We start from the raw sequence: 11,987 nt of genomic DNA on the forward strand, positions 1-11,987 counted from the left end.
GAGTCATATCTACAAAATCTATCATCAGATGACGAAATGGACCGTCTGGTGGAGGAATATGCGCAATAGGTGCCGAAAAAGATTTCCTTGTATTATACTGAGCACATACTTCACATTCATGCAGCGCTCGATCGACTGTGGGTGCCAGAAATGGTGACCACCAAACATCTCTTAAGCGTCTTAACACTTCCCCCCTTGCGCAATGGTCCTGACCATGCGCATTCCTAATAGCACAGCGTAGCAGAGACAGTGGCAAGACAAAATGTCCAGTACAACTCCTCCACAAACCCCGCTGCGGCCCATCCAGGGTGTTCATGGCCATACCCCTTAAGCCACACCGTTTTTTCCTGTGGGACTGCCTTGTCCTGTGCTGCTATAAGAGAAGACAGAGTAGTTAAGGGTTCACAATCAGCTGCAAACAGTATGGGGCACATACTTACCCCTGCTGCCTTTTTTTTCCTCTTCGTCAGCTAAACGAGTACCTTTAGCTATTAAGTTGTTTGGCTTTTGATTGGCAGGGCATTCAATCACTGTAACTGCCATTGAAAGTAACATTACTTGTAAGAGTTTGGGAATTTCATCTACATGGGTGCCGTAAACACCTTTATTTCTGCCAATTTGGCAGAGCATGGTTTTCTCAATTTAGTACTTTATAATTCCCAAAAAGGTGGCATCTGGCTTTAGTTCAATTATGGCAAAACCCACATGGTTGTCCATGGCATCCTTTAAACAAGATCCATCCATAATTAAAGTCACATCAGCCGTTATTGGTTGGTTATATAAGTCATCATATACCCTCATAGAGTTATCTGTTTCTTGTTTACAGTCATATTGGATACCCTAATCAGGAGTTACCATTTTAGTGGCATGATTCACCGCAGCGCACCGCTGGATTGTGAGCTCAGGAGCATCAAGAATAACTTCATTACCTAGAGCTGGTGTCGACTGCAGGTCCTTTTTTACGTTTAATTGGTCTGCAGCTTTTTCTAGTGCACGTAATGGAGCATTTTTTTTTCCTTTCTTTTTTTCTTTTTCCAGTATAGTCAATTATCCATGGATGGTCATATCCAGTCATCCCCAGAAAGGAAAGCATTTGTCCTACCGTTTGTGGCTGCGGAGCTTGAGTTACAGCCTCTATCTGATGGAACTATGTTCCTCTTTCCTATGTCATCTACATACTGCATTACTATGCTCGCAACATCCATATGCTGTAAGTCTTAGGCTAGTATTCTATTTAATACTGATGGACTTTCTACATAACCTTGTGGAAGTCTAGTATACGTATATTGTTGTTTCTGATATGTAAAAGCTAAAAGATACTGTGACTCTTTATCTATCGGCGTACTGAAAAATGCAGATACCATTTAGTATCTGGTGGAACATTTGATGTGGATCAAGGACAACATATGTGGATCAGGGACAACGTATGTGGATCAGGGACGACGTATGTGGATCAGGGACGACAGTAGTCTCAGCATCGACAATGGCACTGACAGCTTTTAAATCATGAACCAACCTATCATCTGTAGAATTGTTTTTTTCTTGATTGGAAGATTAGTGTGTTACATCTACTTTTTGTTTTAACTAGCACTCCCATTACTATTAATCCTATTCATGGTTGGTTCAATGCCTTTGATTGCATGTTGCTTCAATGGGTATCAATTTCTGTTTGGCAGTGGATGGGTTTCACTGATTTGACTCTGCCCACATCAGTCTTATGTCTTGACCATACTTCCAGTGACACTTGTTGGAGAATTAGCTCTTCGTCTTCTTCGAGAGTTGACTGAAGTTCTCCATCTGTCAGATCCAGTAGATCAGGGTTGTTGGTTTTTTCCATCATCTGGTTGTTGGCACATCATAGTGCTTGATTCTTCCATTTCCTTGTCAGGGAAATCCACATACCCCATCTGGTATGCACATTATGTTGGCTTGTAGTTGGCATAAAATTGTTGGCTCCATCCATCTTGAAAGATCATGGGGTTTTATGCCATGGGTCTTCAGTCAGGTCTACAGCATCAGGCGTAGCTGTAGAGGCCTATGCAGCCACTGCAGATGAACTCATTGCAGCGTGGTTGGAATGTCATCTGTCTCCACTGTCTGCAGAGTCTCTTCTTCTCCAGCAGGCGTCTCTCCTCCGCCTGGCAGCTGGTTGTGTAGCCCCCCTTCTTATCCCACTTCTTGGAATTTGATAGGTGGGTGGAGCTATTAGGAGCTGTGGGCCTGGCGGGTGTCAGCTGTCTCCGCCTCCTCTCCAGCCAAATCCATTGCAGCATTCCTTGCTCTTGACTTACTGTCACAACTTGCTTGCTCTGTTCTCCAAGTTGCATTGTTGTCACTTTGTCAGTTCTTTACTCAGATCTTCTTCTCTTCTGTTGCTGAAATCTTCATCTTCATAATGCTTGATGTTTGATGCCATTTCGTCACAACATTTCTCATCAAAGACTCCTAGAGGCCATTTTGCCCCTTCGGGAGTTCTGTTGTTCTATTTTCTATACATTTTAGAATTTCTTTTTCAAATTTTGAGTGCTGTCATATTAGTACCTGTGCCTCCTGTTGTCCTCTTGATCCATTTTAAATCCCTTGACTCTTTCCACACAGCTTCTGTGTCTGTGGGGATAGTTTATATTAGTACAATAAATTATTTATTTATTTATTTTTCTTTAGAACTGCTGTTCTCAATACTAGTTCTCTAATATAATCATTAGGCATGCTGCGGTTCTCGGTTTTGAACCAAACCCTTCTGTACGCCATACATAGATCAATTCACCTATAAACCACGGTCTGTCGTTGCTTAATTAATTAATTTCTTACAGCTGGCCACCTACTTGCAGAACAGATCTCTATGTCTGTCTGCCTGCATAAATAAGCACTCTGCTAAAGAAATCCCCATCCTGCGAGTAGCTGTCCAATCACTGTCTCTTCCACACCCCCCTCCTGCCTATGTGTGAAATCTGAGCCAGAGGAGCAAGAGGAGCGCTCACCTACAGATCGCAAATCACCCGTTTCAGAAAGCCATGGCGAGTGAAGGAGTGGAGGAGAACGAGAAGGAAAAGTTTGTCGAGGCATTTTTAAAGTTTAAAGTTGGGTATTTTTCTTCATGCAGTTACATTCAAACTTCAAAAAAAAAGAAAATACATTTTAAAGTCTTTTCTCTCTTTTTTTTTTTTTTTTTTTTCAGGATGCAAAAATACATACTGAAATAAAACCGTAAGCCTAAACTGAGATACGAACCGATCCTTGGAAACCTGTTACCCTTTCATGGAATGACTGATATCCAACCATGGATTTTACTGTCAATCCGTGCCGTAATAGATTACTTAGCAGCAAAGTAGCTTGCCTTGATGGTGCTTCACTTCAGCTGCACTGATAACGCGTCCAACCCCCCTGCATTCCAGCAGCTCCTGATCCCCGTGTCCAGAGCACGTCGGGGAATTCCCCCTGTACTTGTTAGAATAACACATCTGGTCAAATGCCACAGTTTTCTGAATGATTTCCTGCCGATTTTGCCACAATTCAACTTTAGTTTTCGTTTTTATATCTACATTCTATCCAATAATAAGTTATTTCATGCATCTCAATATCTCTTCTATGTTCTCAGGAGAGTAATAAATACTCCTTATCACTGCTGCCTCTTCTCACTAGCAGTCACTCCCCCATGGTTGACTCTCAGCGTACTCTTTTACGCAGCCCTGTACTATAGGGTTCTAAATTCGATCTCTTAATTTCTGCCATCATCCCAATTACAATTTCCTATCTATAATTATCCATACCCGTCTCATAATAAAAACTGTAACGTCACATAAGCTGCAGTATTTAAATAAAATACTCTTTAATCGTCTCATTTGAAGGCAAACCTTCTCTAACTTTTCCACCTTCTCAATTTAGTCAGTCTTCCTTTTCTGTCTATTTACACTATTTATATAATTATTCTAAAATACCCTATGATTACATGCGCATTTTATTTACATATGTACTTTTTTTGGCCAAAGTTTCTACTCCTTTTACCATCTGCTTTCCTTCAAACTCTCACAGACAGTCTCATACGCACAGTCACCCCTTCTCCTTTCCTCACATCTTTCTAACACTCACTTGCACATTTTACACACACTCTCTTAGACATAGACACAATTACCTCCTCCGCGTCAGAAGGTTTTTTGTTTTACAACCACCCTTTCAGCCCCAAAATTCGCTTTGGCGGTCCAGCTCACAGCTGAGCCGACAAATTGACCTTTGGCGGTAACCGCAGTTGGGACGGATCCATCCGTGCTCGACCCTCTCCTGGAGTTTCTTGTGTACACTTTCTCTCCTCTCCTGGGAGAAGGCTTACTAGTTTACAACCTACGCTTCAGACCCAGAGTTCACTTTGACAGCCCAGTCTCTCCGCTGGGTCAACAAATTAACCTCTCATAGGTTGGACCGGCCGTCCATAAGGGACCCACTTCTGGGTCTCCTGTTTTATACCCTCTCCCTCCTAGAAGGCTTTATTTATGGCAGAGATTACCCATTCAGCCCTAAGGTTAAATTACACAGAAACAACACACTCGCATCCGAAAGTGAGGAGTGCTATTTGCTTAGAACAACCTTGGCAACCATTTAGACATAAAAATTATGAGTAATTGTTACCTTAATTATTTCCAAATAAACATCACTTAACTGCAAAATTCTCTTTTAATACAGATCACTTGGAATTTAAACTACTTAAATTTCAGACTTATCTAAACTTTTCTTTAATTTAATTGGGTAAATAATGTATGTTAAACATAGCGTTTTGTATTTAATATTCAAACAAGCAAATTTGCATGCATTTTACTCCATGTAAAATTTAGAACATTATCTTAAGTATTGATTTACAGTTGTTCCTGTCTAACAAACCCTTAGCGGTATCCGCATCTCCACACTGGCGCCTACTCCCGTCTTAGGAGAATTATCCTCAAGCGGCTCCCACTCTTATACTTAGCCGACCCTTCTCTGGCCACTGTGTCGCTTCCCCCTCAGAAGTTAAGACACATAGCAGCCTGAAGACAGTCCGCGCATGCAAGCGGCCCCTTTTTACCCTTAGCAAGCAGACTCTTTCTGCACCATGGTCATTACTCTTATGCAATTTGGTCGTTTTTTGCATTCTGACTCCGAACTCCCCCTCTGAATTTCTTTTAAATCAAATTTTCTTTTTTATCTTTAAAAATCAATTTTAACTTTAACTAGGTTCTTTTGGATTGATTTAATCCGGTTTTAGATTTCACCTGGGCAGAGACCAGACATCGAGCACTCAAAAAATTTAGACGCAGAATAAATGAATCTGCTTACCTCCAATTGTTGTGGCCACAGTGTGCTGAATCAGTCCTCCTCCACAGATAAAAATCAATCTCCGGTTACTCCTCCTGGCTGGCTCGCCAATAATATGTCGTGGAATTTTATTTTAAAAAGTATCCTAGGCCAGTCACGGTGCAAAAAACCCCACAAACATATACCCCAGAAAAAACGTAAAATCCTCAAGTATATCCACTCTTGGTTCTTGAAGTCTTCCATCGTAGTTCTCCTCAGAAAAATCAGGCAGAGTCAGAGTCAGAATGCAAAAGGAGGACTTTATTCCCAAAAAACCCTCCTGGCAGCCAGGTTGACCAAAAGAACTGACGCCCCGATCGCTCTCTGCTCCATCTATTTATACTATTTCTTGTGAGTTTGTTGCTTCTCAATTGATTCTTCGTCAAAACACAATTGCTCAAAACCATTCGTTGCTTCTTAGTTGAGTCTTCGTCAAGACACAATCACTCAAAACCATTCGTTGCTTCTTAGTTGAGTCTTCCCCCCTCCCCACAAAGGTCAATGTCCGTGACCCCTTGGGAGGCCCTCTCAGCCTCCATCAAGTCTCCATCAAGTCTTCCCAAATGCCAGGTGTTGTGCAACAAATCATAGTGTTACATTTCTTGTCCAATGAGCCTCATTTACACCAGAGGGAGACAGAGAGAAAATGGACCTGTAGTCTTAACTTTAAAAAAAACAAACTATCCAGCTGCCAAGAGGCTGCCGTAAAAATGAAACATGGCAGGCTGGCGAACAGAAAAAGGATACATGTCTTTTCTACACCTGTGTCTACTAGCATACTATAACTCACAGAGACATGCATTACATGAACAATAGTAAATAACATAATATAATAAGCATGATGTAAAGAATATTATAAAATTATTCTACAGCGCGTGTCTAGATACCTATATCTAGAGATCTATATCTATAGGTCTATGCAGTCTAAGCCAGAGCTACGGAAGTCGCATTGTGTTGTGTGTTTTTGACTGCCGATGTTGATGCACGTTTTTGGATGCCTGCTCATGGGAATAAACATCCTTTCACTCCCGAAACGCCTCTGGAATTACTTCAAACATATTACACTATCAGCCCATTGCCGCGGACAACCAACTCACGCAGACCGCGCTGGTGAGAAAGGGATGTCTGAACATGCCGCTCCAGCGCCCGCTCCGTCTACACGTCCGCCCCGTGCCCGCGCATTGACCGCATATGTGTGAATGAGGCCTAAGAAAATAGCCAGAGTCCGCCCGTTTCTCTCTCAGGCCAGTACAGAGGTGCTAATGCAGCATTTATCTCCTGCCGGTTAGATTATTGCAGTGTTTCTCAAACTTTTCAAACCAAGTACCACCTCAGAAATAATTAGGCTTTCCAAGTACCACTATGATGACCAAAGTAAAAAAAAAAAAAAAAAGCTCCCACAGGAAGCAGGTATATTTCTAATAGCCTTGGCCTTTATGTTTTTGTTTAATTCTGTCAGCCATAGTTAGCAGAAGCATAACACTAGAACTGTTACACACAAAGGGGCAACTCTCCCTCTCACTTACATCCTTTCTCTCTCTCACTCACTCTCTCTCTCTCTCTCTCTCTCTCTCTCTCTCTCTCTCTCTCTCTCATGCGCGTGCGCACTCATGCAGCGTCATTTGTTGCTAACGCTAGCAGATGCCGGTGACGCTTCGGCTACGCTGCTTAATTAGCCACCAGATAGCCTCGTGTTCGCTTTATTGTCAATGTCAGTGTCAACTTCAGTTTCAGCAGGGCTGCTGGTTGTTTTCTGCTCCTGTTCTGCACTTCTTTTCCTAATAGCTCCTGTTTGGAGCCACATTTGTAGAGTTTTCGTACCTCTCGTTTCACCTCTGCACGCTCATGACGGTGAAGCTAAGCTAGTTTAATCGTCGATGACTACTACGTGACTGAACATGACCACGTCGCAGTCCAACACATTATATTAGAAGAGAAAAACTGAATGTGAATTGCAGTGGATTTGATGTGTTTTATTTGAAATTATTATGTATTTTGGTGATATTATTTGTTTCTGAAAGCTCTGACTTTTAACTAATCTTCAAAGAATATATACATTTCTGTGATTCCCCCACGTACCACTACAGGGAGCTCATGTACCACCAGTGGTACGCGTACCCCAGTTTGAGAACGGCGGGATTATTGTAATGCCTTGCTCTCTGGTCTTCCCAAAAAGAATATTTAAAACCTACAACTATTACAAAACTCAGCCGCACGCATGCTGACGAGGACCAGGGGGTGGACCCACATTACACCGGTTTTACAGTCGCTGCATTGGCTCCCTGTCCGCTTCAGGATCGATTTTAAAGTTCTTCTGTTAATTTTTAAATGTCTTCATGGCCTTGCGCCTTCTTATCTAGCTGATCTGTTTTTACTGTATCAATCCTTTGAGGGCCCTGAGGTCCTCTGGCAGTGGCTTACTGTACGTTCCAAAAGCCAGAACCAAGACCCATGGCGAGGTGGCTTTTAGTCACTATGGCCCCCGCCTGTGAAACAGCCTGCCAGAGAACTTCAGGACCGCAGAGACTGTCAATGTTTTTAAAGGGAATTTAAAAACATACCTTTTAAATCAGGCTTTTAACTGACCTTTTATCGTCCTCTTATTTATGAAATCTTATACCCCTTTCACACTGGCCAAAAAACCCGTTTAAACCCGCTAATTAACCGGGTCCTTATGGCAGTGTGAAAGCGTTCACTCGGCATTAGACCCGGGTTTTTCAACCCTGCAATCGACCCGGGTTTTTAGCGGGTCGCTGCTATCGGCGTTTTGGTGGGAGGGGCGAAAGGGAGTGTGAAAGGCAGACGCGAGTCAACGTGGTAACTTACGTGATGACGTCGACGCAGCGTGGCTACGTTAGCGCGCTAGTTGTTGCTTCTGGACACAGCGTGAGATTTCCTTCGTCAAGATGATCCAGTATTGGCAAGATAGCGAGACCAGAGAGCTGCTCTGGATCCGTGGGGAAGAGATTTGTCTACAGGTAATGGGGACTGAGCTGTAGTCCGTTGTTTACTTTCGCTTTGCTCCGTCGCGCTGATGATGTCATCAACGTGGGACACTATTGGCGCAGGAAAACGCAGCGACTCGGCTCGCCAACAGGCGGGTCTGCAGGCAGTGTGAAAGGACTCAAAAGGCGATTATTAGCAGGTCGAGAACACGGGTCGACCTGCTATTTGCAGTGTGAAAGGGGTATTATTCAATTTTTCTATGTATTTCTAACTTATTTTACTAACTTTTCACTTTATAATACTATCTTATTATTTTATATTAATTTCGTATTGTATCCTCTCAAAGCGAACTCAGATTAAAACGACATTAGCCCTACAAATGTTGTCACTGATGTCTACACTTAAAATACACTGTTAGAAAAGTATAAACATAATGCGTAAGTTATAAAATGTCACTCGTGTACAAGATTATAGTTCACATGGTTGCGGCCATGTTTTGGCGGTGCAATGCATTCTGGGAGTGATGACGTCTCGTAGTTCTCTGTTCACCGAGCAAAGCCACAAATCACTCACAAAGTACTTCTGTCATCAGTTTCAACCAAACAAAATGCCACATTGCATCACTTCTGGATATAATTTTGAAACCAAGGGAAATAAAGGAGTGTGGTGAGCATCCATAGCTTAAAACTCGTGTCCGGAGTTTCCGTTCGTTTCCAATGTATGTATAATTTCTTAAAAGAGCTTAAATGTGCCAGTCTGATTCGATACTATAATATAATATTAGCATAAAGCAATACAAAAAATTATTTATGAGCCCCGCCTTCGTCTCATAGACCTCGATGTTATCCAAAAAAGCGCCGGTCAGCGTCAGCCAATAGATTTCGAGCTTCCGCTTTGTCATGCTGTCAATCAATGTGTGTGCACAGCCAGAGAGCATGGCCACTCGCCCGGGCAGAGGTCAGTTAACTACGCAGCAGCCGCCCCGCTTACCTCGGATATATCCATTGTCTGCTGAACATCCACCGTAAACAGCTAAACATGTAGGATGCTTGCAGACTCAGAAGCACTCCTTTTCATCCCACGGGTAATGCACGTGCACAATTAAAGGGGTGTGGCTTAGTCGCTCAGAAATCAGCGGGAGGGCGGAACCTCAAGACATTGGATTATAAAAAAATCATTCTTTCAAAACTCCAGACACAAGCTCCATGCAGCTCCTGCTGCTTTCAGGGACACTTCATAAAAGTGCCTCAGTCAGCTGTTAGCTTAGCTGTTAGCCACCGACGAACTAGCTGGCTTTGAACAATTCCTTCATCCTCCAACATCAGTCGACAGGATGCAATCTCAACTCATGAGACAGTGGAAAGAAGATTTAAACGCTGAGCGTCTTGGACAGAACGGAAAAGTTTTTATTGACGGACAGTTTCAGTTGAGGAAGGATCTGAGCGGTGTAGCGGTGGCTTGGAGAGAACGAGGGAAACATTGTTCTGGTATAAAGATTATTAACTGCAAAGTATGCTTTTTCAGTAATTGGAATAAGCCAGAAGTGCAATTTAGCATATTATTAGCACAGTGAGAATATATTAAAAGTATAAATCTTGTATATTTTTCAGATGCTAACAAGTAATTCTTAATATACATATATTCTAAACAAAGTACACTGTAATTTGACTAATCACATATTAGTACATATATAAAGTATATAAAGTTGTTCCACTTTAGCATAGAAAAGTACACTAAATACATTGTAAGTTTAGCTTCATTACAACTTAATTACAATTTAAATATATTCAGTACAAAATTAGTTGTTCCAAAACAGCACTCTTCAAGTTAACAAAAGTATTCAAAATGTTGGTCCACTTAGTAAGTTTTTTTCACCTGGGAATAACAGAATTGTTGAGTAATTCCTAAAGCAGAAGTATCAAAGAAAGACAGCTGCTTGGAGAGATAAACCTCTGTGAAAGACTTTGAAAAATGATTACAAGATATTTACTCAACTAGAGACAGAAGAAGGAAGATGACTTGTGGGGCGGATAAGGTTCATTACAGGTTCAGGGTCTGATATCATCTGGATATCATAGGTTTAATTTCTGGGTTTAGCGTGGCTGTTTACTGTTCTGTTGTTTTATCTTCATCTTGTTGTTCAGGGATCATTGTGTTGCTCTCAGGATTGAGGGAGCTGTAGCTGACAGTTGCAAAAAAAATCCAAACAAAAATTGGCCCGACGCCAAATGAAGTTGTGGACCCCTGCCCTATAATAATAATGATAATGGTAAATAATTGTCAGAACATTTATACCATGGTTGCTATTTGAAATTTAGGCTTGTCAGTCCCACAGCATGGTACATGGGCATTTGCGTGTTGTTTTCAGCACTGTTTTCTGTTTTTTGGGGTGTTTTTTTCAGCACTGTTTTCTGTATGCATTCCGGTACTTTATGATTTACAAATTAAGCACTGAGGAAGGATATTTTACTCTTGGTTAGATAAAAGACTTGCCTGTTGGTGATTAGATTCCTGTTGGGTGCACCGGTACTGAATCAGTCAGGAAGGCTGGCCGGGGCGGCCCACAACACGTCCGGGTTTATGCAGACAGCCTGAAAGTTTTGATGCGCTGTGATACAGGGGAGATCTATAGTAAAGTAGAGAGAGCAACCATCTCCGTTTGTCATTTTTGTGCTAATTAGTTAATCGTGACGAGGTAAAGTAAATAAGTAAATAAGTTCCATGGACAGCGACAGAAAGAAAATTGAGCTCTTTGCAGCACACGCTCTCTATCTCGGTCGCCATTGGGAGGCAGCATCCACAAAGGCACCAGCGACTGTGACGATTCTCTTCGTCTTGCTAGCTACCATTTTCATTGTCATCTCCTTTGTTACTTTCATTTTCGTCCTCGCTCTGTATTTGGTTTCGTGTTGGTTCAAATTGAAAGGGTTGAAAGCTCATGCTTACAAAGCTGCGAACAGATCACTCCTAAAAACACTGCTGAGAGGTGAAACAACTTTGTGACGTCACTACCCAGAATGCTTTGCAATGTGCACAACAATGGCGGCCTACGTGCAAAATAAACTTTGTTAAAATATAGATAAGTGAATATATTTTTTAAAATTTTTATTCATAAATATGTTACTGACAGCAAGCTGAACCACATAAAGCAAATTTATTATTATAGTCGGGGTTCATTTTAAGTTTTTAGCTCTTCAACTCCAGTGTTTCCTGAGGGGGGTCCTTCACACCGGGAGTTGGTTCCGGTCCACTGCTGGGGTTACTGTGGTCCTTTGGCCCAGGCTGGCCTGGGGGGGGGGGCTCCACACCTTGGCGTGTGGGTTCCCTTGATCTGGCAGAGTTGGGGGTCGGGCGCCGGAGTCCTAGCAGTCATGACCTTTGACCTCTCCCGGTGTGGGCGGCCCCACTGGTGGTGTTTCCCATGATGCTAAGCGCCATGCCATGTCTCCTCTGTTGTGTGTCACAAAATGTGGAGTGTGTCTGTATGTGCGTGTGTGTGTGTGTGTATGCATGTGTGCATACGAGTACATACTGATTAATGGTACTATTTTTGCTCTTTTTTTGTTTGTTTTTATGACTGTTTTTACTGTTCAGCACTTTGAGTTGTTTTTTATGAATATGAAAAGTGCTCTACAAATAAAGTTTGATTGATTGATTGATTGATTGATTGATAGCGACAGTGTTTTGAAAATCAGTTACAACATCACAATATGGCTCTG

The sequence above is a fragment of the Salarias fasciatus genome, chromosome 6 (assembly GCF_902148845.1).
Source record: "Salarias fasciatus chromosome 6, fSalaFa1.1, whole genome shotgun sequence".
Lineage (NCBI taxonomy): Eukaryota > Metazoa > Chordata > Actinopteri > Blenniiformes > Blenniidae > Salarias > Salarias fasciatus.